The following is a 24394-nucleotide window of genomic DNA, read 5'->3' as shown; positions in this document are numbered from 1 at the left end:
CGCCGGTGGTGACACCTACAATTTGCCGACACGAGGAAAGTTTCCAACCGATATCTCATACACAAACAGCAATTTCCCAGCGTTGCCTGGTGAAACGTTGTTGTGATACCTCGTGTAAGGAGGAGAAATGCGCACCATCACGTTTCCGACTTTGATAAAGGTCGGAATGTAGCCTATAGCGATTGCGGTTTATCGCATCGCGACATTGCTGCTCGCCTTGGTCGAGATCCAATGACTGTTACCAGAATATGGAATCGGTGGGTTCAGGAGGGTAACACGGAACGCCACGCTGGATCCCAACGGCATTGTATTACAAGCAGTCGAGATGACAGGCATCTTATCCGCATGGATGTAACGGATCGTGCAGCCACGTCTCGATCCCTGAGTCAACAGATACGGACGATCCCAGACAACAACCATCTGCACAAACAGTTCGATGACGTTTGCAGCAGCATGGACTATCAGCTCGGAGACCATGGCCTTGGTTACCCTTGACGCTGCGTCACAGACAGGAGCTCCTGCGATGGTGTACTCAACGATGAACCTGAGTGCACGAATGGCAAAGCGTAATTTTTTCGGATGAATCCAGGTTCTGTTTACAGCATCATGATGGTCGCATCCGTGTTTGGCGACATCCCGGTGAACGCACATTGGAAGCGTGTATTCGTCATCGCCATACTGGCATATCGCCCGGCGTGATGATATGGGCTGCCTTTGGTTATACGTCTCGGTCACCTCTTGTACGCATTGACGGCACTTTGAACACTGGGCGTTACATTTCAGATGTGTTACGACCCGTGGCTCTACCCTTCATTCGCTCCCTGAGAAGCCCTACATTTCAGCAGGATAATGCACGACCGCATGTTGCAGCTCCTGTACGGGTCTTCTGGATACAGAAAATGTTCGACTGCTGCCCTGGCCACCACATTCTACAGATCTCTCACCAATTAAAAACGTCTGGTCAATGGTGGCCGAGCAACTTGCTCGTCACAATAAGCTAAGTCACTACTCTTGATGAACTATGGTATCGTGTTGAACCTGAATGGGCAGCTGTACCTGTACACGCCCATTGTTTGACTCCATGCCCAGGTGTAACAAGGTCGTTATTACGGCCAGAGGTGGTTGTTCTGGGTACTGATTTCTCAGGATATATGCACCCAAATTGCGTGAAAATGTAATGACATGTCAGTTCTAGTATAATATATTTGTCCAATGGATACCCGTTTATCATCTGCATTTCTTCTTGGTGTAGCAATTTTGATGACCAGTAGTGTAGATATCCAGGAAAATCTCGGAATGAAGAAGAAAATCGGTCGTGTTCTTTAGAGAGGAATCATTCCAGCATTTGTATAATTTTTTTATGTCCATTCTTCTGACTGACGGCTTGCGGGACTTCGGCCGTTCACTTGGTAATAAAATAAAACACCTGCAGCTGTCGTTTTGATGTTATTTTATTACATTTCAACCAGTTTCTGTGACCCAATACACAATCTTTAGATCTTAACTCACATTAACGGGGTAAACTCCAATCGTGTGCTAGATTCCTTCAGTGGCCAACATCTATAAACCGGCTTCTGTAGAATACTGTAATAACGATGTTGTCTCTACAACCATCAACACAGCAGTCAATATATCTTGACTCAAGATGGTACACTCAGTGATAAAACAAAGGAGTAGGCTTTTAGCAGAAATATTAACCCTTAGAGAATATGTCTAATAGTGTATTTTAAATATGACAGTATGCCACCTTAGGCACTGTATAACATTAAAATACTTGATAATGGCACTTTAAAGCCGAAATCATGATCGTGTAAACGTAACAGTGCAAATAAAAAACAGCCTAATCGCGGTACTGACTTTACAGAAATATATTATGACTGTGGTCCTACATTTCATCATCATCATCATTTAAGACTAATTATGCCTTTCAGCATTCAGTCTGGAGCATAGCCCCCGTATAAAATTCCTCCATGATCCCCCTATTCAGTGCTAACATTGGTGCCTCTTCTGATGTTAAACCTATTACTTCAAAATCATTCTTAACTGAATCCAAGTACCTTGTCCTTGGTCTGCCCCGACTCCTCCTACCCTCTACTGCTGAACCCATGAGTCTCTTGGGTAACCTTGCTTCTCCCATGCGTGTAACATGACCTCACCATCTAAGCCTGTTGATCCTGACTGCTACATATATAGAGTTCATTCCCAGTTTTTCTTTGATTTCCTCATTGTGGACACCCTCCTGCCATTGTTCCCATCTACTAGTACCTGCAATCATCCTAACTACTTTCATATCCGTAACCTCAAATTTGTTGATAAGGTAACCTGAATCCACTGAGCTTTCACTCCCATACAACATAGTTGGTCGAAAGATTGAACGGTGCACAGATAACTTAGTCCTGGTACTGACTTCCTTCTTGCAGAAGAGAGTAGATCGTAGCTGAGCGCTCACTGCATTAGCTTTGCTACACCTCGCTTCCAGTTCTTTCACTATGTTGCCATCCTGTGAGAATATGCATCCTAAGTACTTGAAACTGTCCCCCTGTTCTAACTTTGTTCCTCCTATTTGGCATTCAATCTGTTTCTATTTCTTTCCCACTGAGATTACTTTCGTATTGGAGATGCTAATCTTCATACCATAGTCCTTACATTTCTGATCTAGCTCTGAAATATTACTTTGCAACCTTCAATCGAATCTGCCATCACAACTAAGTCATCCGCTTATGCAAGACTGCTTATTTTGTGTTCACATATCTTAATCTCACGCAGCCAGTCTATTGTTTTCAACACATGATCCATAAATAATATGAACAACAGTGGAGACAGGTTGCAGCCTTGTCTTACCCCTGAAACTACTCTGAACCATGAACTCAATTTACCGTCAACTCTAACTGCTGCCTGACTATCCATGTAGAGACCTTTAATTGCTTGCAAAAGTTTGCCTCCTATTCCATAATCTCGTAGAACAGACAATAACTTCCTCCTATGGATCCGGTCATATGCCTTTTCTAGATCTATAAAGCATAGATACAGTTCCCTGTTCCACTCATAACACTTCTCCATTATTTGCCGTAAACTAAAGATCTGGTCCTGACAACCTCTAAGAGACCTAAACCCACACTGATTTTCATCCAGTAGGTCCTCAAATAATACTCGGACTTTCCTTTCAACAATACCTGAGAAGATTTTACCCACAATGCTGATTAAAGAGATACCTCTGTAGTTGTTACAATCTTTCTGTTTCCATGTTTAAAGATTGGTGTGATTACTGCTTTTGTCCAGTCTGATGGAACCTGTCCCGACTCCCAGGCCATTTCAGTTGTCCTGTGTAGCCATTTAAGACCTGATGTTCCACTGTATTTGATGAGTTCCGACTTAATTTCATCCACCCCAGCTGCTTTATTGCTCTGCAATCTATTGACCATTTTCTCCACTTCCTCAAATGTGATCCTATTTCCATCATCATTGCTATCCCATTCTACCTCGAAATCTGAAACATTGCTGATCGTATTTTCATCTACATTGAGCAACTCTTCAAAATATTCCCTCCATCTGCCCAAGGCATCCACAGGATTCAGCAGCAGTTTTCCTGACCTGTCCAAAATACTTGTCATTTCCGTTTTACCTCCCTTTCGAAGACTGATAATTACACTCCAGAATCGTTTTCCAGCAGCTTGACCCAAGGTCTCCAACCTGTTTCCAAAGTCTTCCCAAGATTTCTTCTTGGATGCTGCAATTACCTGTTTGGATTTGTTTCTTTCTTCAACATAACTTTATCTGTCTACCTGAGTTCTAGTATGTAGCCATTTTTGACACGCCTTCTTTTCCCTTTTACAGGCTGCCTTGACTGTGTCATTCCACCAAGCTGTTTGCTTCATCCTACTTTTACACACTACTGTTCCCAGACATTCTTTAGCCACTTCTAGTACTGTGTCCCTGTACCTTGTCCATTCCTTTTCCAATGACTGTAACTGACTACATTCAACTAACTGGTACCTTTCTCAGATTGCTGTTATGTACTTGTGCCTGATTTCCTTATCCTGAAGTTTCTCCACTCTTATCCTCCTACATATGGACCTGACCTCCTGCACTTTCGGCTTCACAATCCCAATTTCACTGCAGATTAAATAATGATCAGTGTCATCGAAGAATCCCCTGAATACACGTGTGTCCCTCACAGCCTTCCTGAATTCCTGATCTGTTATTATATAGTCAATGACAGATCTGATTCCCCTGCCTTCCCAAGTATACCGGTGAATGTTCTTATGTTTAAAAAAGGAGTTTGTGATTACTAAGCCCATACTGGCACAGAAATCCAAGAGTTGTTACCCGTTCCTCTTGGCCTCCATATCCTCTCCAAATTTACTCATAACCTTTTCATACCCTCCTGTTCGATTTCCAATCCTGGCATTAAAATCACCCATGAGTAGAACACTGTCCTTGTCCTTTACTCTAACAACTACATCACTGAGTGCCTCATAAAAACTATCCATCTTATCTTGATCTGTCCCTTCACAATGCGAATATACTGACACAATCCTAATTGTCTTGCCAGACACTGTCAAATCTATCCACATCAGTCGTTCGTTTACATACCTTACTGCAACTACGCTGGGTTCCATTTTTTTCCTTATGTAAAGCCCTACACCCCATTGTGCTATTCCTGCTTTGACTCCTGACAGGTAGACCTTGTATTCTTCCACTTCCTCTTCTTTATCACCCCTTGCCCGAATGTCACTAACAGCTAAAACGTCCAGCCCCATCTTACTTGCAGCCTCTGCCAGCTCTACCTTCTTCCCAGGGTAGCCCCCATTGATATTAATAGCTCCCCATCTCATTACCATTTGTTTGCCAAGTCGTGTCTTAGGAGTCTCTGGTTTGTCAGTTAGAGGTGGGACTGCGTCACCTCCAAAGGTCCGAAGCATTTTGCTCTGATTGTTGCCAACATCATATTTAAAGTACCAGGGAAGCAGGTTGCTAGCCTTACTTGCCCCGAGTCCCATTGAGTTTTACCCCTAACGGTTGAGGGACTAACCGGTGGAGGTTATCGTCTGTTATTTTGCTGCCCAAATAGCAGCTAATCATGTCTACCACTTTTAGTGTCTAATTTACTATTCTAATTCCGTCAACATTACCTGATTTCGCTGACTACATTCCATTACCCATGTTTTAGCTGTGTTTATGTTCATCTTATAACCTTTTTCAAGAATCACCCATTCCCTTCAACTTCTCAGTGTGTGTTATTGTATCCTAATCTGTCTTCGAGCTTTTTTGTCTACTTGATACTTTCCACTGGGCAATGTTTACACTGCCTAAGCTTCCTGTCTCACATTTGATTACTGTAGCGTTCAGACTGATCTTTTGTCATCTAATTGTTTCTTTGTATTACCCTATCGTCTACCAATTAAGCACAATATCCGCAGCGTATGAATTTCGTAAAAGAAGTTCCATAAGAAAGCCTATAATTAAGTAACCAGGTAAGTTATTCAGCTGATATTTACTAGTTATTTCATAACTAATGAACAATGAATGTTTGGTCATCGTATGCCGCACTGAATAGGAGTGATGTCTCTCTATTAAATCGGTATAAGTTACATCTACATAGCTTTCTGTGCCATAAATCAAGTATGATAAATACGATAATAATTCTGTGTTTTAAATGTACCACTTTTTCTGAACCAGAGAACATGGAGCTGTATGATTTTAGAATATTTACGTACAGCTCAGCGAAAGTGACGAAGAAAGGGGCAGGACTTGTCCAATGGATTGGTCTAATGAACACACGCTGTGGTTCAAGAGTAAACCTAAATAAGACGAAACTAATGAGGTGTACCCGAAATCATATAAATGCTAAATTTAATATCAAAATTGGAGACCAACAAGTAGACAAAGTGAAGGAATTTTGGTACATTGGAAACAAAATAACCCATGACGGTCGATGCAATGGGGCATAATAAGCAGACGAGGGCTGGGAAAGAGGATATTTCTGCCCAAAAAAGTCTACTATCGTCAAACATCGGCCTTAATTTGAGGAAGGAATTTTTGAGAGTGTACATTACAACACAGCATTGTATTGCAGTGAAACATGGACTGTGGGAAACCGGTAAAGAAGTGAATCGCAGCGTCTTGAGATGTGGTGATTTGGAAATATGTTGAAAATTAAGTAAAATGATAAGAAATGAAAAGGCTCTTTGTAGAATCGGCGAGGAGAGGAAATTGTGGAAAACATTAATAAGAAGAAGAAGAAGAAGAAGAAGGGACAGGATGATCGTATTACTTGTGTTAACACATCTGGAATAACTTCTGTGTGACTAGAGGGAGCTGCAGAGTTTGAAAATTGTAGGGAAAGATAGAGAGGTGAATACGTCCAACAAATAACTGAAGACGTTCGGTGCAAATGCTTCGCGGAGGTGATGAGGCTGGCACAAGAGGGAATTTCGTTGCGGACCGCATCAAACCACTCAGACTAATGATCCCCTCTGAACACCCCGCTCTCCCCCTCCCCCCTCCCCCATAAAATATTGATATTGTTCGAATCTAAAAATTTAAAGCGGTGTCATAAACTAGTCATTAAGAGGTATAACGTTATGTTAAATGTTTACTACACTAACGTAAGTATTACAGTAGGAAATTACGTGTCCGTCTTGAGGCAGTGTAACTGGCGGCGCGCAAATACATCGACTTCCTTCGCCCACTATTTGAAATGAGAGCACCCTGATACTTCCAACAACCCTTCAACATAATTTCAAACCTTTTTGGACATTTTCCTCGCTGACACCCCCCTCCCTCCTAAACCCAAAAAAGGAAAAACAGTTTATTGCTTACTACATTTTCCCTATTAATGTAGTCAAACTTCAGCATTGGACATGATTTAATTTATTACTTTTTTACTACTAACTCTATTCACAACAAAATAGTGAGATGCTTGAAAAACTAGTTTTTTTCTTAAAGTGGAGAGCAAATTACCCAGATTATACGAAGTGCATCCAGAAAGTAACGATACAAGGGCTGTGCAAGACACAAGGACTTCTTTTTCAGAGCTGAAACCGTGAGGTGTACAGGGGTTCGCAACAGACGAATGAAGCCATCGAGCGCCTCTGTCAGTTACTAAATGTCGCAGCAGCATAACACGTCATCCAATGTGCCCTTCGTTTGTTTCGTGTACAGATGGTGCGTGATTCTTTCAGTCATTTAGTTCCTCACCTTGCGTAACTAATAAGTGGCTAATATCCATCGAAAGCTTGACGAAAACAACGAATCCGAGGTAATGGATCATCATAATGTTACCAAGGGTTAGGTTGCTTAAGCAAGGCCGTACCGACGCTGTAACACTTCGGTTCAGTTTACAGTGATAAAAGCTATAGAAAGAATAATTTAAAATGAAGAATAGAATTTTTAGGGGGGAAAATAGTGTAGAATCAGAGTTCGGTAATTGCAGATCAAAATTATAGTACAGCAGCAAGTAGTTTAACGTGTAAGTACAGGAAAGCCACGGAAGCTCCGTCATGGAGAAGGCAGTGACGTTAAACTCTTGTGATGAAAAACCTACAAAAAGGCCTGATCGTCATTATTGCCGCCTTTTTTCCTTGATTGTTTCGTTAAAGGGCGGGGCATCCGTGTCAGTCAGCGAGACAATAATTACATTGGACTTCATCGCGTTAAGATTCGCGATAAACTGTTACAATATTACAGAGATTAAAAGTAATGTAGTGTACGATCTCTGACTGTTGGTAGGAACGGAGTATTACGGGGATTTTAGGACTTTAGTGCTAGATCGGAACTTTACGGACATACATACGACAGAAACTCAAATTATCTGCTGATACGAGTGAATTCAGAGGTACCGGTATTCAGATATTAACGTGTGTGGACTTTTGAAAGTGTCGTGTGCCGTTAGTTGTGAATCTGGACGTAGAGCGCGTGCATATCGGTATTTGCGGACTATTTAGATTCCTCCAGGCTAGCAACCTTTTAAATAGACCATCATCCATCACCATCTTAATCCTTGAATACAGATTGAAAGTTAAATACAAGAGTGTTATACTTATTTCATTTACCTAGTATTAATCAGTGAAGGTTTTACGGAACCAAAGCTATTCACCAGTAAATCAGCACCATCTAGTGGAAAGCGTAAGCATGAACAAACAGGCTAACTGCAGTGAACTTTTACGTTTTTTACGGACTGCTTAATATGAACTTTTGTGATTCTTTGACGTCCCCACTCCCTCCGAAAGATGGCGCAGGCTGTCTTAATCATAAAAGTGGAGAGTTTTAGCCGGACAAAATTACTAAATAAAAGCGATATTTACAAGACTCGCAGTAATAGCAAAACACAGGGCCCGCACCTCATCGGAGAGTCTTCGCTGTCACGCCGGGAAGTAAAGTCGGAAAACCTACCGATGATACGTATCTACGAACAGACGTCGACGTGGAGTACCTAAAAAGGGAACCACAAGAGAGTTGGGGATGCTTCAACGCCGGGCGCTGTGGCCGAGCGGTTCTAGGCGCTTCAGTTTGGAACCGCGCGACCGCTATGGTCGCAGGTTCGAATTCTGCCTCGGATATGGATGTGTGGGCTGTCCTTAGGTTAGTTAGGTTTAAGTAGTTCTAAGTTCTAGCGGACTGATGACCTCAGATGTTAAGTCCCATAGTGCTCAGAGCCATTTGAACCGTTTGATGCTTAAGACCCACGAAAAAGAAGGACCGTCTGACCTTCCAGAAGAGCTTGTGCAGCACATTGAAGAAAAAGTTCGCTACGATCGTCGTATTACTTTTGACTCCCTTAAATAAAGTTTTCACACGTTTCACGAAGTATCCTAGGTGAAATGGTGTCAAAAAAACTTGAGTTTAAGAAGTGGTGTCTAAGGGGGGGGGGGGGGGGAGGTGCCAAAAATGTTGACTCCGGAACACCGCGAAAATCCAGTGTCCGTTGCACGCGAATTTCTGAAACATTTTCAAAATGACTGTGTACCGACTCAGTTGCGACTGGGGACGAAACTTCATGTGTAACTATACTCCTAAGTCAAAAGGGCAGTCTGTGCAGTGGTGCATTACGCATACCCATCCTCCATCCTCCAAAAATTTCGAAGTTCAATTGTCAGAGAGGGAAACCGTGGCGTCCATGTTTTAGAAACGGAAAGGGTTCTTGTTGGTCTATTTCATGCCCAAACGGACCACCATTAACGCTACTGCATGTTTGAGACCCTACAAAAGCTACGAAAAAAATGACAAAAGGAGGGGAATGTTGACTCGTGATTTGCCATTCCTTCGAGAGAACACCAGACCCCATATCGTCCAGGTCACTCATGAGCAGATTGTGTCGCTTGGATGGAACTTTCTCACTCGCCCACCGTACTCCCCACACCTGACCATTTCGGATTACCATCATTTCACTAAATTCTTGATTTTGTGGACAGCGCTTTTCGAACGATGGGGAGGTCACGAAGACTGTGACTAAGTGACGTCAGGAGCTGGAGCAGACGGTATAGATGAGCGTATACAAAAAGTGGAACCCAGGCTTCAAAGGTGCAAAGATCTCAGCAGTGATTATGTGGAGAAATAATAACATACACTACTGGCCATTAAAATTGCTACACCACGAAGATGACGCGCTACAGACGCGAAATTTAACCGACAGGAAGAAGATGCTGTGATATGCAAATGATTAGCTTTTCAGAGCATTCACACAAAGTTGGCGCCGGCGGCGACACCTACAACGTGCTGTCATGAGGAAAGATTCCAACTGATTTCTCATACACAAACAACAGTTGACCGGCGTTGCCTGGTGAAAGGTGGTTGTGATGCCTCGTGTAAGCAGGAGAAATGCCTACCATCACGTTTCCGACTTTGATAAAGATCCGGTTGTAGCCTATCGCGAATGCGGTTTATCGTATCGCGACATTGCTGCTTGCGTTGGTTGAGATCCAATGACTGTTAGCAACACAACAGCCATCTTCAAGAACAGTTCGACGACGTTTGCAGCAGCATGGACTATCAGCTCGGAGACCATGCCTGTGGTTACCCTTGACGATGCATCACAGACAGGAGCGCCTGTGATGGTATACTCAACGACGAACCTAGGTCCAAGAATGGCAAAAACGTTATATTTTCGGATGAATCCAGGTTCTGTTTACAGCATCATGATGGTCGCATTCATGTTTGCCGACACCGCGGTGAACGCACATTGGAAGCGTGTATTCGTCATCGCCGTACTGGCTTATCACTCGGCGTGTTGGTATGGGGTGCCATTGGTTACACGTCTCGTTCACCTCTTGTTCGCGTTGACGGCACTTTGAACAGTGGACGTTACATTTCAGATGTGTTACGACCCGTGGCTCTACCCTTCATTCGATCCATGTGAAACCCTACATTTCATCAGGATAATGCACGACCGCTTGTTGCAGGTCCTGTACGAGTCTTTCTGCATACAGAAAATGTTCGACTGCTGCCCTGGTCAGCACATTATCCAGATCTCTCACCAACTGAAAAGTCTGGTCAATGGTGGCCGAGCAACTGGCTCGTCACAATACGCCAGTCACTACTCTTGATGAACTGTGGTATCGTGTTGAAGCTGAATGGGCAGCTGTACCTGTACACGCAATCCAAGCTCTATTTGACTGAATGCCCAGGTGTATCAAGGCCGTTATTACGGCCAGCGGTGGTTGGTTTGGGTACTGATTTCTCAGGATCAAGCACCCAAATTGGGTGAAAATATAATCACATGTCAGATCCGGTATAATATAATACCAGTTTATCATCTGCATTTCTTCTTGGTGTAGCAATTTTAATGGCTAGTCGTGTATTTTGACACATACCATGTAAGTTTCATTAAAAGGTATCCATTTTTCGATTTTTAACAACTATTATATTATTACTTTCTGTATGACCCTCGTATCCATCCAGTGTTTCATAATGAGAACACTTACCGACTTCGGCCGAGCGGTTCTAGGTGCTTCAGTCTGGAACCGCGTGATCGCTACGGTCGCAGGTTCGAATCCTGCCTCGGGCATGGATGTGTGTGTTGTCCTTATGTTAGTTAGGTTTAACTAGTTCTAAGTTCTAGGGGACTTATGACCTCAGCAGTTGAGTCCCATAGTGCTCAGAGCCATTTTGAACTTACCGACTTCCAGCAAACTTTATGCATAATTTCAAACCGTTCCTAAACTTTTTCACGCTTACATGCTTATTGGCAAATATTTAACATATTAATGCGTATGTTAAGTAATCAGGCGTTTGAAGTTGTTTTGTGTGTGGGATTTCGGTTCTTCAAAGAAACGGAGTTTGCTGGTTTCATACTGAAGTCAGTGGCGGCTCGTAAACAGAGACCTGCAATTACTATCGTACGTCTTAATGATCAAAGAACACTGTCCACAAAGAACACAGTCCGCAATGTGCGTCAGAGAAGCTGAATTGTAGAAACTGTCCATCTCAGAATGGTGTTTATTGAAATCTTAGCTGTTCGTCGCAGATCTCACGCTATTATGTCTGCCAAACGCTGTTAGTGGCACACTTGTTTGAGAAGCGGTTACTAATGCACTCCCAATGCCCGTCGTCCTCATGGACGGAGCTGGAACCCGAAACGTGCCGCGAGCATTAGGAGCAAGCGTTGCGGCGACCGCGGTAAACAGCGCGACCTAAGTGATTCCGCGGGAACTTCCAGCGCTCGATGTAGCCTCAAGTCTTTAATGCGTCTCTCCCGAGACTTAACCAATTTCCGGAAGCAAGGCACCGCAATATTGGCTTCCTTAAAACGGGTGACGAGCCAAAGGGCTGCGGCAGCTGCTTGTCTCGCGATGAAGTTTAATCTGTTTCACAAATCTTATTGCATGAGCTTTCATGTGTGTCTGTGGACAACCTTTGAGATTGGAAATAAAATGGAAATGTAGCTCTCTGGAGGGGATGTTTGCATTGGGAAAGTATAGAAACACAAACGTTTTAGTCTACTATTCAATAAACTTTTAATATTTATTCAGACATTATTCTTACAATTGTTGGATGTGAGGTCCGCCAGTTATGCAAAACACCGTTTTTTTCTCAGTACCCAAATTTGTTTCGGCACTACAGTGCCATCATCAGTGGGTTTTTTGATTTATTCTGCAGTGTGAGCATTTTTGTTAAATGATTATAAAATTATGTGCATCTTTAGCTGAATCAACACATCGTTTCTTTTTATAAATACCTTTACATTTACTGGATCACTTGTGTGTTAATTACTACAGGTAGCTATCCATCTGCAACCAAACGATGTTGATGAGAAAATTTGTTGCTGGGAGTTAACATATCTTCTAGAATGTAATTTAGTTTGTCGCGATGTTATCGCGCCTATATTCGTTTTTACTTACGTTTTCGTGTGGCAAGCATTTCCATTCTCCGCATCATGCTGAGGTGTTGTGATGCACACGTAACTATAACAAGTATTTTCCACAAATAAGGTAGTAAAACACTTTTCACTTCACCAAAACACAGTGTGATTGTGGTTTGTTGTCCGTCCCAGCCCGGTCAGTGTTCATTGTTCACATTGCAGCATAAGTAAAAACGAAAACCCACTGATTATGGCACAGAGGTGCCGAAACATGTTTGGGTACTGAGAAAAAACGGTGTTTTGCATAACTGGCGACCTCACATCCAACAATTTTAACTGCAAACACGGCCAATACAAGGAGCTGCAAAGCAAAATGATCAATATTATTCTTACACATGGTCACACCAAACATGCTTGATATACCTACCTAATACTTTGCAAGAGCCCTATTTACTCTATCAGTGTAAGAGGTATTTACATTCTTGACATACTGGTCTTAACAGTCACGGGTATCTCAGTTTGTTCAGTACGTACAGTAAATAGCTGCATTAGTGCTTGTTTCGTGCCACCAATTAATTTGTTTGAGTCTGCAAATCAGCACAAGTTGTTTCATTATATACAGTTGCGTGTAAGCCAAATTTTTGTAAATGTGTTTTTCATTTCTTATTAATTTAATTAACATGTTCTTGTCAAATGATTATTTGCCCTGGGTGGAAAGTGCTTGTCTTGCTTAGATTTATTACTTCCAGACGACAGAGTGATGACTGTTTGTCTTTCTCCACTGGGGTGATTGTAGTGACCTAGGAATTGGGATAGTAAATGAGGCTCGTCATTGCTTTTCAGGACATACAGTAGAGGCAAGGAGATAGCAGAACAGGAAGGGAAATTGCTGTCCTTCAGGCTTAAACACATAGGTGTCTGAACGATCTGCGCAGGTTGAGTAAGGAGAAGGGCAAAGAAAGTTGGGGATTAGCAACGGGTAGTAGAAAGAAAGGCATACGACTTCTTCTCACAGCTTAGTGGTAAATGTGAAAAATAAGTTTGACATGTTGCTTCAGTTAGAAACAGATGTGTCTCAGGTAGTTGAATGTGTAGACAGGACACAACAAACTTCCACCTAGAAATTGAAAAGTACAATAAGAACGCAAGAAAGTTCGTTAAGAGACAGATACTTTCGTTGTTAGGTGGTTCTCATTGTAGGGGTGTAGGCTAACTGTTTCAGAATGAACTAGAATCAGAATATCAGATAACATTTAAAAAAAAACAGTGATGGTCTGAGTCAGATGAAAGAGGATTTACGCTTAATTTGTAAATAATTCACCAAAGAAAATGTCTTGAGTATAGGAGAGTGGTCAGACAAGATCTTGAGTACAGTGTAGAGACAGCGTCAGCATAGAAACCTCCTGGTGTTGAATTTTTATCTTTTTTGGGACGTAATGACTGACTTCAGTTTAGCTCCTTTATCAGAAATTCTTTTGGATTTGGAACGACTGCTTATGTCGGGGTATGGTTCCTTTCGTTGTATCAGTAGGTGTGATAAATCTAGACGTCGTTGTCACCTCAACAGGAAATGGGAGGCTAAACCGCCTTGCTAATAGCAGCGGGAGGGTGGAGGGGGTGGAGGGATTGTACAGGTGCCAGAGCAGTATGATTTTTGGGACAGGAAGGGCAAAGAGAGAAACAAAGTTTTAAGAGACACCAAGACTTAAACAAATAGTTTTTGAGAAAGAAACTGCACGTGATAATTTTAGCATATCACATCCGCATAAACAGTTATTAACTAAAAATTTTCAAAAATCACCAGGAATTTTATTTCCACCCAGTTATATATCGGTCTTTGTTGCATTATAAGTTTTAAGAAGAAAATATTAAAGTTAATGAACTATTTATTTGCACTGATGAAAACAGTCTCTCCGAACATCATGTGTTCAGTGTTGTACGATGTAGATTAGCATCTTACTTCTGTAGAGCAGAAACGGAAGAAAGAGGATTAGCCACGTCTATCACGAGTTTTCAAATTTAAGAATATGGACACAAATAAATATAGTCTGTAGCAGCATGTGGAAACATGTACGACAGAAGCAGGCTTTCATTACAAATTCTTTATAATAGTAAGTGTATATCGAGAGCCAGTAGGAAACTGTAATCTGTTCATAAAGCATTTTGAAGATTTATTGATCTTTTTAACTGTAAGACGCATTCCTTGGAGACTCTTCCATAAAGCATTTAATGTAGTCACTTATTTGACGTTTCAGTTTAAATCCTAATGAACAGCGTCAATTATGGTAACTAATTGCTGAAAAAATTCATTATAATATATTTATAGCAAACCTTTGAGGAACTAAATTATGTTACAAATCCAACAGCCAATGGTCTGTCAGATCAAATACATACAATGTCGTATGGGAAATACTGTGCTGATCAGGACACAAAATCTACTAAATCTCTGAGTTCAAGAGGATATCCAGTAAGCCAAAAATTGATTATTTTACGAATCTCCGCAAAGAAATGAGCTACAATGCTGTGAACAGTGCTCATGATATTAATGAAAATGACAACGTATTTATTAATTGTCTTATTTACTTTATTTGAAAAATATTTACACTTAAAAATAACCCAGATTAGACTCAGTGTAAGAAAAGGCCATAGGTTAGTCAAAGAACAAAGGCATCTGTTAGTACAAAAAGGACACTGTGCCTCTCAGTCAAGAATAGCTTTGATGTTGATATTGCACCTCTTTACAAGAAATCTGCAAACTATTGAAGATAATAATGCAGACAGCAAACGAAGTGCATTGTGAGAAAAAGGTAGTCACATCAGGTTAGTTACAAAATACAGGCACTATGGAATATACTAAAGGAACAGACTGGAGGAACCAGAGATGAGTAGGAGATGTGTCCTGTGCCGTAAAACTTGTTAGCAAACATTTAATCACTGTTACCGAAGCGATAGGTTCGTTAGTTCAGTAGACGGAATATCTCAGGCTAGTCGTTACACATAATTTGAAGAACATTAATATTATCTCCCACTACACCAGATAAAATAATATCCACCATAAAATCTTTAAAATCATAAAATTCCAGTGGTTACGATAAAATACAGAGGCAATTAAAGTGTGTTCTTCTGAACTTAGTAACATTAAGTTATATGTGTCATCCGTCACTGGATTATTTTCCAACTGGCCGAAAAACACTGAAGTTAAGCCTCTGCATGAGAAAGAAGATAAAAAAATATCAAAGAGCCACTTTTGTGTCATTCTCGAAAATTGTAGAAAGATAATATAGAGGCGGGTTTTCTAAAAATCTTACTACAAATAATATATTAACAAAATAACAGTTTGGATTCCGAAATAGTTCCGCTATTTGGAAGGATATTTACACATGCGACGAGAACCTATTTAAGTTGCTAGCAAATAAATTACAAGCAACTCGTATACTCTGTAATCTGTCCGAGATGTTTGAGTGTGTAAATCACAATACCCTTTAAAATGCCTTAGCATATTACAGGAAAGCTAAAATTTCTCGTCATTGCACATGTCACCAATGAAATATTGTTTTTGTCATGTTGCACAATGAGGTAAGTCACGTGTCAATTTTGATTTAGAGCGAAGATATGGTTACACGTCTTTTTTAAGAAGATGAACTGCAACATCATACTGTCACAAAATTCTTTGCTTTAGAGTGGTTACCATTACCGGATAGTTAGATGCTGATGAGCGTTTATCAACAATCTTCATCTTCATTTCTGAAGGTCGGTAAATGGGCGGCTGGCTTCAAATGTGACTGTGCTACTGTTTGAGATGATCCACGTAAAGGACATTCCAAAACATTCATCCCAGAAGGAAACATCAAAAAATGCTCAGTACAGTCCTAGATGATCCGCAATGAAAATTTATGTAACTGATTACATAGGCAGGTATAATAAAAGAAAGTAATGTACATTTTATATGAAGAATGAACTACGAAAAAAACTTTGTACAAAATGGGCACCATATTTGTGAATGATGGCAAAATAACGAATTGTTAAGCCATGTCTGAATTATATTAAAGAGAATCCATCTCTGTTTGTGCTGAATTGTTGTTGCGTCTGAGACGATGGTCCATCTGCTCATTCAAGAAAAAAAACTTTCAGCAGAGTAGCGCTTAAGAGATCATGGCAATGCACAAAAAGGTATGAAGGATGAGAATCAGTCTTTTCTCACTGCAGAATCGCTGTAAAAAGTACACTGACCTGAAAAGCGAGTACTCCGAAAAATAAGTGCAACGTTTGAATATTTAGTGACACGTCGAGAAAGAAAAATTTATTCTCTGACTTATTGTAGTATTTCCACAAGAATTATACTGTTCACATTTACACTTATTTGTTAAAAAAAATGGCTGTTGAAGTAAAAGCACACGCCCATATCTTTACTCAGCACTATGTGTGAAAAAGGATGCGAAGTTAGGACAGGAATAGAATTCTTCATATATTCTGAAGTTACAATACTTTTCTAGATTGTTGAGAAGCTTTACTCTTTATAAATATGTATTTTGTGGTTATTGACGATTACATTAGCCACTGACTGCAGTCTTTCTGGTGAGTGACAAAGTAAAACAAGGACTTTTGAAGAATATTCAGCCGGAAAGCATTTTTCATAAATTTCGAAGTTCTACAAATAAGAAATCCGCATTCCTTTGACCGAAGAATCTAAGAAGTTTTGGGCCTCTTCGTTGTATGCGCTGCTATCAGCAGGATTTCAAAGAGGAATATTCTCTGAGGAATTTGCATTGTTCCGAGCAGTTCCGAGACTGCTGCTTCACTCAGTGAGCGGTGTAGTGTCATCGAGCTGTTCCTGGAAATTTACGGAAAAGTCTGAGAAAAAAAGGTCGATTACTCTCCATGTACTGTTTAAAACACTTCATAGCGCGTGTGAGTGAACCATGAACATTACGACTAACTGATATTCCATTAACATTAAAGGACATGAGAAAAAAATAGCGTGATACCGAAATAAGATTCCCCAGTTAATGAACAGGAGAAATGCTACAATGATCAATATTAACAATGATTAACTGTTACGAAGCTATAGTGCAACTGTAATGTGCTGTCGGACCGGAGTTAATAAAGTATCAGTTGTCCAAATGACAGATTTATTTAATTAGAAACGCACAATATCTTTCAGATAGACGTGATCGCATTATTAAGTTCCCCTTATTAAGTTCTATAAACAAGATAAACTTGACTCATTAATTCACATTGTATTGTATTGTATGGTAACCGGGGACCTAGAAACGAAGGAGAGGCTCCGTCCCCGCCGCAACCGCAGTGGTCCACAACCTCACGACGATTACCGCAGTCCACTTCACCCCTCCGCCACCCCACACCGAACCCAGGGTTATTGTGCAGTTCAGCCCCCGGTGGACCCCCCCCCCCAGGGAACGTCTCACACCAGACGAGTGTAAGCCCTATGTTTGCGTGGCAGAGTAATGGTGGTGTACGCGTCCGTGGAGAACTTGTTTGCGCAGCAATCGCCGACATAGTGTACCTCAGGCGGAATAAGGGGAACCAGCCCTCATTCGCCGAGGCAGATGGAAAACCGCCTAAAAACCATCCACAGACTGGTCGGCTCACTAGACCTCGACACAAATTCGCCGCGCTGATTCGTGCCCGGGACCAGGCGCTCCTTCCCGCTCCGGAAAGCCGTGCGTTAGATCGATCGGCTAACCGGGCGGGCTTTAATTCACATACTAACAAACACAAATGGTATATCTCAATATATAGTCCACACAGTAAATATATCTGAAAAGTGTCATGTCATCAGGCATAGCCCCATGCGTCTAGATCCAACACCCATTCTGCGTTCATAGTCTGTCAATCCCCGTTATGCGGTCACAGCCACGTTGGAAACCTTTTCACGTGAATCACCTGAGTTCAAATGACAGCTTCGTCAATGCGCTGCTCTCTTATACCTTGCGCACGCAATATTACCGCTACCTGTTAGTGTGCATATCGCTGCCCCATGACTTTTGGCACCTCAGTGCAGAGATCGCCTGCTGCGGAGCTCTATGTTTAACAATGTGACGCGGAACACTTGTGCCACCACCAGCATTGTATTCTTGTCTGCCACAGATCGCCACCTGTCCTTCTTTAGATAGCGGGAAAGTTTCTGACCACCACGATCTGTGATAAGGCGTGGACATCCAACACTTTGTCGCCTACTTGTGATTTCATCGTCCTTCAGCTTACAATGGTAGGGCACCTTCGCGACTTCCGAGATGTTCTTTCCCAGGCGATACAACAATCTGCCCCTTGAGAAACATGATTATGTCAGTGGATTTCCTCATTTGCAGCTTGTATCGACACTAGAAAAATTCCCCTTCCGCTTCGCTTATACACTACACTTTCCTTACCGCGTCACATGTCCCCACGCCACTGGGCGACATTCCATCTCGCTATGGACAGTGATCATTATGTTATGACTGAGCGATATGTATTAACCGATCCATATGCCTTTATTCATAAAAAAAACTTGCTAGTGTGTACAAAAATGGGATAATCGAGTTCAAAACATCAAATCTTAAGACTGTCAACTTGACAACTCGTGCTTCGTACACGTAAAAAACCTACTCTATGTTGCGAGAAAATAAGCAGAAGAAAAGGAAAATGAATCATCCTCGAAAATCTGTCTTAGGCCCATCGACAAAGTTTTACATCACCCCGATACGACGTGCAGGTGTGTTGCTATCGTGACTGTTCATTTAACGATTGGAAGCCCACCCCTGACGTTGTTTGCAAACATACAGAAAGTTATCTTGAATGCTACCTACGGACTCGAAAGAATTCTAGCGAGTCAGTTGACAATAAACCACCGGTAGGGTCTCATTACAGACGTCCGTGTAATTGTAATGTGAACATCCATAATACCAAGAACAACAATAGCAACCATTAATTGGGCTGGCATCATCACGGTACGCGCAGGAGGCTTATCAACGAGGAAATTTGCTAGACGTATGCACCGGAGTCAAACTGATATGGTGCGTACATGGAATCAGTTCCAGTTGACACATAGTGTTGAACACTTACATCGCATGAGCCGTAAGCATTCTGCGGTTGCACAGCATGAACGATACCTACTACTTTTGAGTCAAAGGAACCGTGAATTCCTGACCTGATTTCGGCATACAAACAGATTGCATGGTGCGAATCTCCAGTTCCGACGACCACGGCGTGCGCCATGCCTTATACAACACCTTGGGCTCCGCTACAGAAGAGCAAGAAGTCATGCAGAATGGACGCCCCCGTAATGGCGTTGGGTGTTGTTTGTGGACGAAACTCGGATCAGTTTTACCCTGATAATCTCAATGTGTTTGGAGACAACCTCGTAATATCTGACGGCTCCAAGACTATGTCCCACATGTAAAAGAACGTACTGGTGGAGTGATGTTCTCGGATGGCAGTACATGGAGGCACCATACACTTGTCTTCGTTGTTGGGAGCAGTCTCACTGCTCTATGGTATAGGGACGAGATTCTTCAACAAATAGTGGCACCGTATTGCCAACATTGGTGTTGATTTCATCTTGTTGCATGAAAACACGAGTGCTGTTCCCATGAATATATTTCTTCAGTTTGCTAGGATCCGAGAATGGAGTGACCTGCCTGTTCCTCGGACATGGCCCCAATCAAATATGCGGAGGACTGATTAAAACGAACTGTTTTTGGACGTCTACAACAAACACATACTCTGCGCAACTTACGCAGAATCGCCATTGAAGAGTTTGTTAGTTTGGACTGGATTGGCTTATTCATCTCATGAGTGGTATGACTTGACGGATTCATCTACATCTCCATGGATACTCTGCAAATGACATGTAAGCGACTGGCAGAGGATTCTACGAACAACCTTCACAATAATTCTCTATTACTCCAATCTCATATAGCGTGCGAAAAAACCAACACCCATACCTTTCCGTGCAAGCTCTAATTTCCCGTATTTTACTATGATGATCGATTCTCCCTATGTAGGTCGGCGTCAACAAAGTATCTTTGCAATCAGAGAAAAGAATTGGTAATTCAAATTTCTTGAGGAGATTTCGCCGAAATGAAAAATGCCTTTGTTTCAATGATGTCCGCCCCAAATCCTGTATCATTTCAGTGACACTCTCTTTCCTATTTCGCGATAGTACAAAACGTGCTGACCTTCTCTGAACTTTCTCGATGTACTCCGTCAATACTGTCTGGTAAGGACCCTACACCGCACAGCAGTAGTCTAAAAGAGGACAGGCAAGCGTAGTGTAGACAGTCTCCTTAGTAGATCTGTTACGTTTTCAAAGTGTCTTGCCAATAAACGGTAGTCTTTGGTTAGCCTTCCCCACAACATTTTCTACGTGTTCCTTCCAATTTAAGTTGTTCGAATTGTAATTCCTAGATATTTAGTTGAATTTATGGCCTTTACATTTGACTGGTTTATGGTGTAACCGAAGTTTAACAGATTCCTTTTAGCACTCATGTAGATGGCTCACACTTTCCGTTATTTAGGATCAACTGCCAATTTTTGCACCATATAGATATCTTTTCTAAATCGTTTTGCAATTTGCTTTGATCTTCTGATGTCTTTACTAGTTGATAAACGACAGCATAATGGTTCAAATGGCTCTGAGCACTATGGGACTCAACTTCTGAGGTCATCAGTCCCCTAGAACTTAGAACTACTTAAACCTAACTAACCTAAGGATATCACACACATCCATGCCCGAGGCAGGATTCGAACCTGCGACCATAGCGGTCTTGCGGTTCCAGACTGTAGCGCCTAGAACCGCATGGCCAGTTCGGCCGGCGACAGCATAATGTGCAAACAAGCTAAGACGGCTGGTCAGATTGTCCCCTAAATCGTTTATACGAGGTTGAGTCAAATGGAAACCTTAAATTTGTAATAACAAATCGATATTTCGGGCCGTTATCCTGTAAGCTGGTAAGCGTGCTACAAACAGCGTGCAGAATAGCCTGTAAGTGGCAGCATAGTGCAGATACACACATATCGTCGCAGTATCAGTATAAAGATGGCCGCCTCACTTGCGACTTGCACCAGGGAAGAACAGCGTTCTGTTCTTCGGTTTTTGCGTAGTGAAGGTGTGAAACCTACTGAAATTCCTCGACGAATGAAGGTTCATTACGGTGATGCATGTTTGACGCAGCAGCAAGTCTACGAATGGAGTAGGAAGTTTGCAAATGGCGTGACTACAGTGGAAGATGCTCCTCGTCCAGGTCAGGTACAACAGAAAATTGCAGCAGTTGAAGCCATAGTGCAATAAAACCGCCGAATGACACTGAATGACATTGCAGCATGTTTACAGATTAGTCATGGATCAGCATACCACATTGTGCATGATGTGCTCCAGTTTCACAGTGTCTGGAAGATGGGTGCCACGGCAGCCGACTCCTGAAATGAGAGAACGAAGTGTTGATGCTTGTGAAGAACTTCTTCGGCGTCTCGAACGAGAAGGTGATGGCTTCCTTGCAAGAATCGTTACTGGGGACGAAACATGGGTTCTCTTCCACCAACCGGAATCGTAGAGAGCGGTGAAGGAATGTCGCCATTCCTCATCACCAAGTGATTTCCATATGTTTGGACCACTCAAAGACGCAATGGGAGGAAAGAAGTACGCTCTGATGAAGAGGTACGCCACGCGGTGCATGAGTGGTTGCGCGGACTACCAAAAGAATTTTTTTCTAAAGGAATTTGTGCACCTTGTAAGCGCTGGAGGACTTGCATATTGCGTGGGGGAGATTATGTTGAAAAGTTATACAGCTTTGTACTACTTCTGGACAATAAATAATACTTAAAAAATATTTAAGGTTTTCATTTGACTCACCCTCGTATAGACAAGGAACAACAAAGAGCCTATAACACTGCCTTGGGGAACACCAGGAAACACATCTGTTTTACTCGATGACATTCATTTAATTACTACGAACTGTGACCTCTCTGACAGGCAATCAGTTACATAACTGAGACGATATTCCGTAAGCACCCAGTTTCACTGCAAACTACCTTCTAGAAATACGGAATCAATTTGAAATTCCTTATCAATAGCACTCAGCACTTCATGCGAGTAAAGAACTGGTTGTGTTTCACAAGAACGATGTTTTCTAAAACAGTGTTGACTGTGTGTCAATAAACCGTTCTCTTCAAGGTAATTCATAATATTCGAAAACAATCCATGTTCCAAAATCCCGCTGCAAATCGACGTTAATGATATGGGCCTGTAATTTAGTGGATTATCCCTACTACCTTTCTTAAATATTGGTTGGACCTGTGCAACTTTCCAGTCTTCGTCGAGCTAAAAGTTGTATAATACGGTTAAGTATGGAGCTATTGTCACAGATCACGTGATCTGGGCTATTGTATCAGCATACTCTGAAAGGAACCTAACTGATATACAGTCTGGACCGGAAGACTTGTTTTTGTTGAGTGATTTGATTTGCTTCACTAATCCGAGGATATCTAATTCTACGTTGGTCAAATTGCCAGCTGTTCTTGATTCGAATTCAGGAAGACTTACCTCGTCTTCTTTGGTGAAGGAATTTCGAAAGGCTGTGATTAGTAACTCTGCTTTGGCAGCACTGTCTTCGATAGTATTTCCATTGCTATCACGCAGAGAAGGCATTGATTGTGTCTTGCAACCAGCGTACTTCACATACGACCAGAATCTCTTTGGATTTTCTGCCAGGTTTCGAGATAAAGTTTGGTTGTGGAAACTATTATAACCATCTCGCATTGAAATCCGCGCTAAATTTCGAGCTTCTGTGAAAGGTTGCCAATCTCGGATATTTTGTATCTGTTTAAATTCGTTGTTTTTGCGACAGTGTTCTGATCCATTTTGTGTACCATAGGCGATCAGCTCCGTCGTTTGTTAATTTATTTGGTATAAATGTCTCAATTTCTGCCGATACTGTTTTCTTGAATTCAAGCCACATTTGGTCTAGAATTACACTGTTAATTTGGAAGGAGTGGAGATTGTCTCTCAGGAAGGCGTCAAGTGAATTTTTATCTGCTTTTTTGAATAGGTATGATTTTCGTTTATTTTTGGAGGATTTGGGGGTTACAATATTCAGTCTCGCTACGACAACACTGTGTGCACTAAACCCGGTATCCGCTTGTTATTAACTCAGGATTATTTATTGCTAAGAGGTCAAGTATGTTTTTACAGCCGTTTACTATTCGCGTGGCTCGAAATAACTTTCGGAAAATCTATTTAGCGCTATTTCGGATGATGTTTTATGCGTAACCTCCAGATTTAAACATGTATTTTCGCCTCCATATGGAGGTTAAATTAAAGTCACACCAAATATAATTGTATGAGTCGAGTATGTGTTTGAAATTAAACTAAAGTTTTCTTTGAACCTTTCAGCAATTGTAGCATCTGAAATGGGAGGTCGGTAAAAGGATCCAGTTATTATTTTATTCCGGTTGCCAAGAATGACCTCTGCCAATAGTAACTCACAGGAACTATCTACTTCAATTTTGGTACAAGGTAAACTACTTCTAACAGCAACAAACACGCCACTGCCAACTGTGTTTAGCCTACCCTTTCGGAACACTGTTAGATTTTTTGCAAAAATTTCGGTTGAACTTATCTCCGGCTTTAGCCAGCTCCCAACGCCTATAACGATTTGAGCATCAGTGCTTTCTACTAGCGCTTGGAGCTGTGGTACTTTCCCAACACAGCTGCGACTATTTACAACTGTTATACCGATGGATCCTGTATGTACGTTCTTCCTGTGCCTGCATCCGATTAAGGGAACGTTCCACACATGTTGACCTTGGTCAAAAGTGCTGTGAAACCTGCTCCCCCCACGGGAAACAGAAGGTTTGGTCGGTACACAATTTTGATGGTGATGATCTGGACAAAAATGAATATATATGCACGCCCCAGAGCCAGTTATTGTTCTCTGTGTCTTGAATTTCGAAATAAAGGACTGATGAAAAACTTTTGTTGCTGTGTGTAACACAATCCAGCCTTGTTGTTTTTTCGAGCAAAAGGAAATGTTGTTGCACTGACTCATAGCGGTGTGCTGATCTGTTTGCTGATAAATAATTACACAATGTTATCGCAAA

The 24394-nt window shown here is 41.7% G+C and overlaps 1 protein-coding gene across 2 annotated transcripts in view; it reads right to left on the bottom strand.

Moving 5' to 3' along the window:
- The window catches only part of LOC126279247 (sodium-dependent dopamine transporter), a 571586-nt gene that overhangs the window by 469400 nt on the left and 77792 nt on the right, over positions 1–24394 (bottom strand). The gene's annotated exons all lie outside the window — the stretch shown is intronic.

Source organism: Schistocerca gregaria, chromosome 1 (genome assembly GCF_023897955.1).
Source record: "Schistocerca gregaria isolate iqSchGreg1 chromosome 1, iqSchGreg1.2, whole genome shotgun sequence".
Taxonomy (NCBI): Eukaryota; Metazoa; Arthropoda; class Insecta; order Orthoptera; family Acrididae; genus Schistocerca; species Schistocerca gregaria.
The sequence above is the reverse complement of the archived record's forward strand: the minus strand, read 5'-3'. Positions and strand labels throughout refer to the sequence as shown.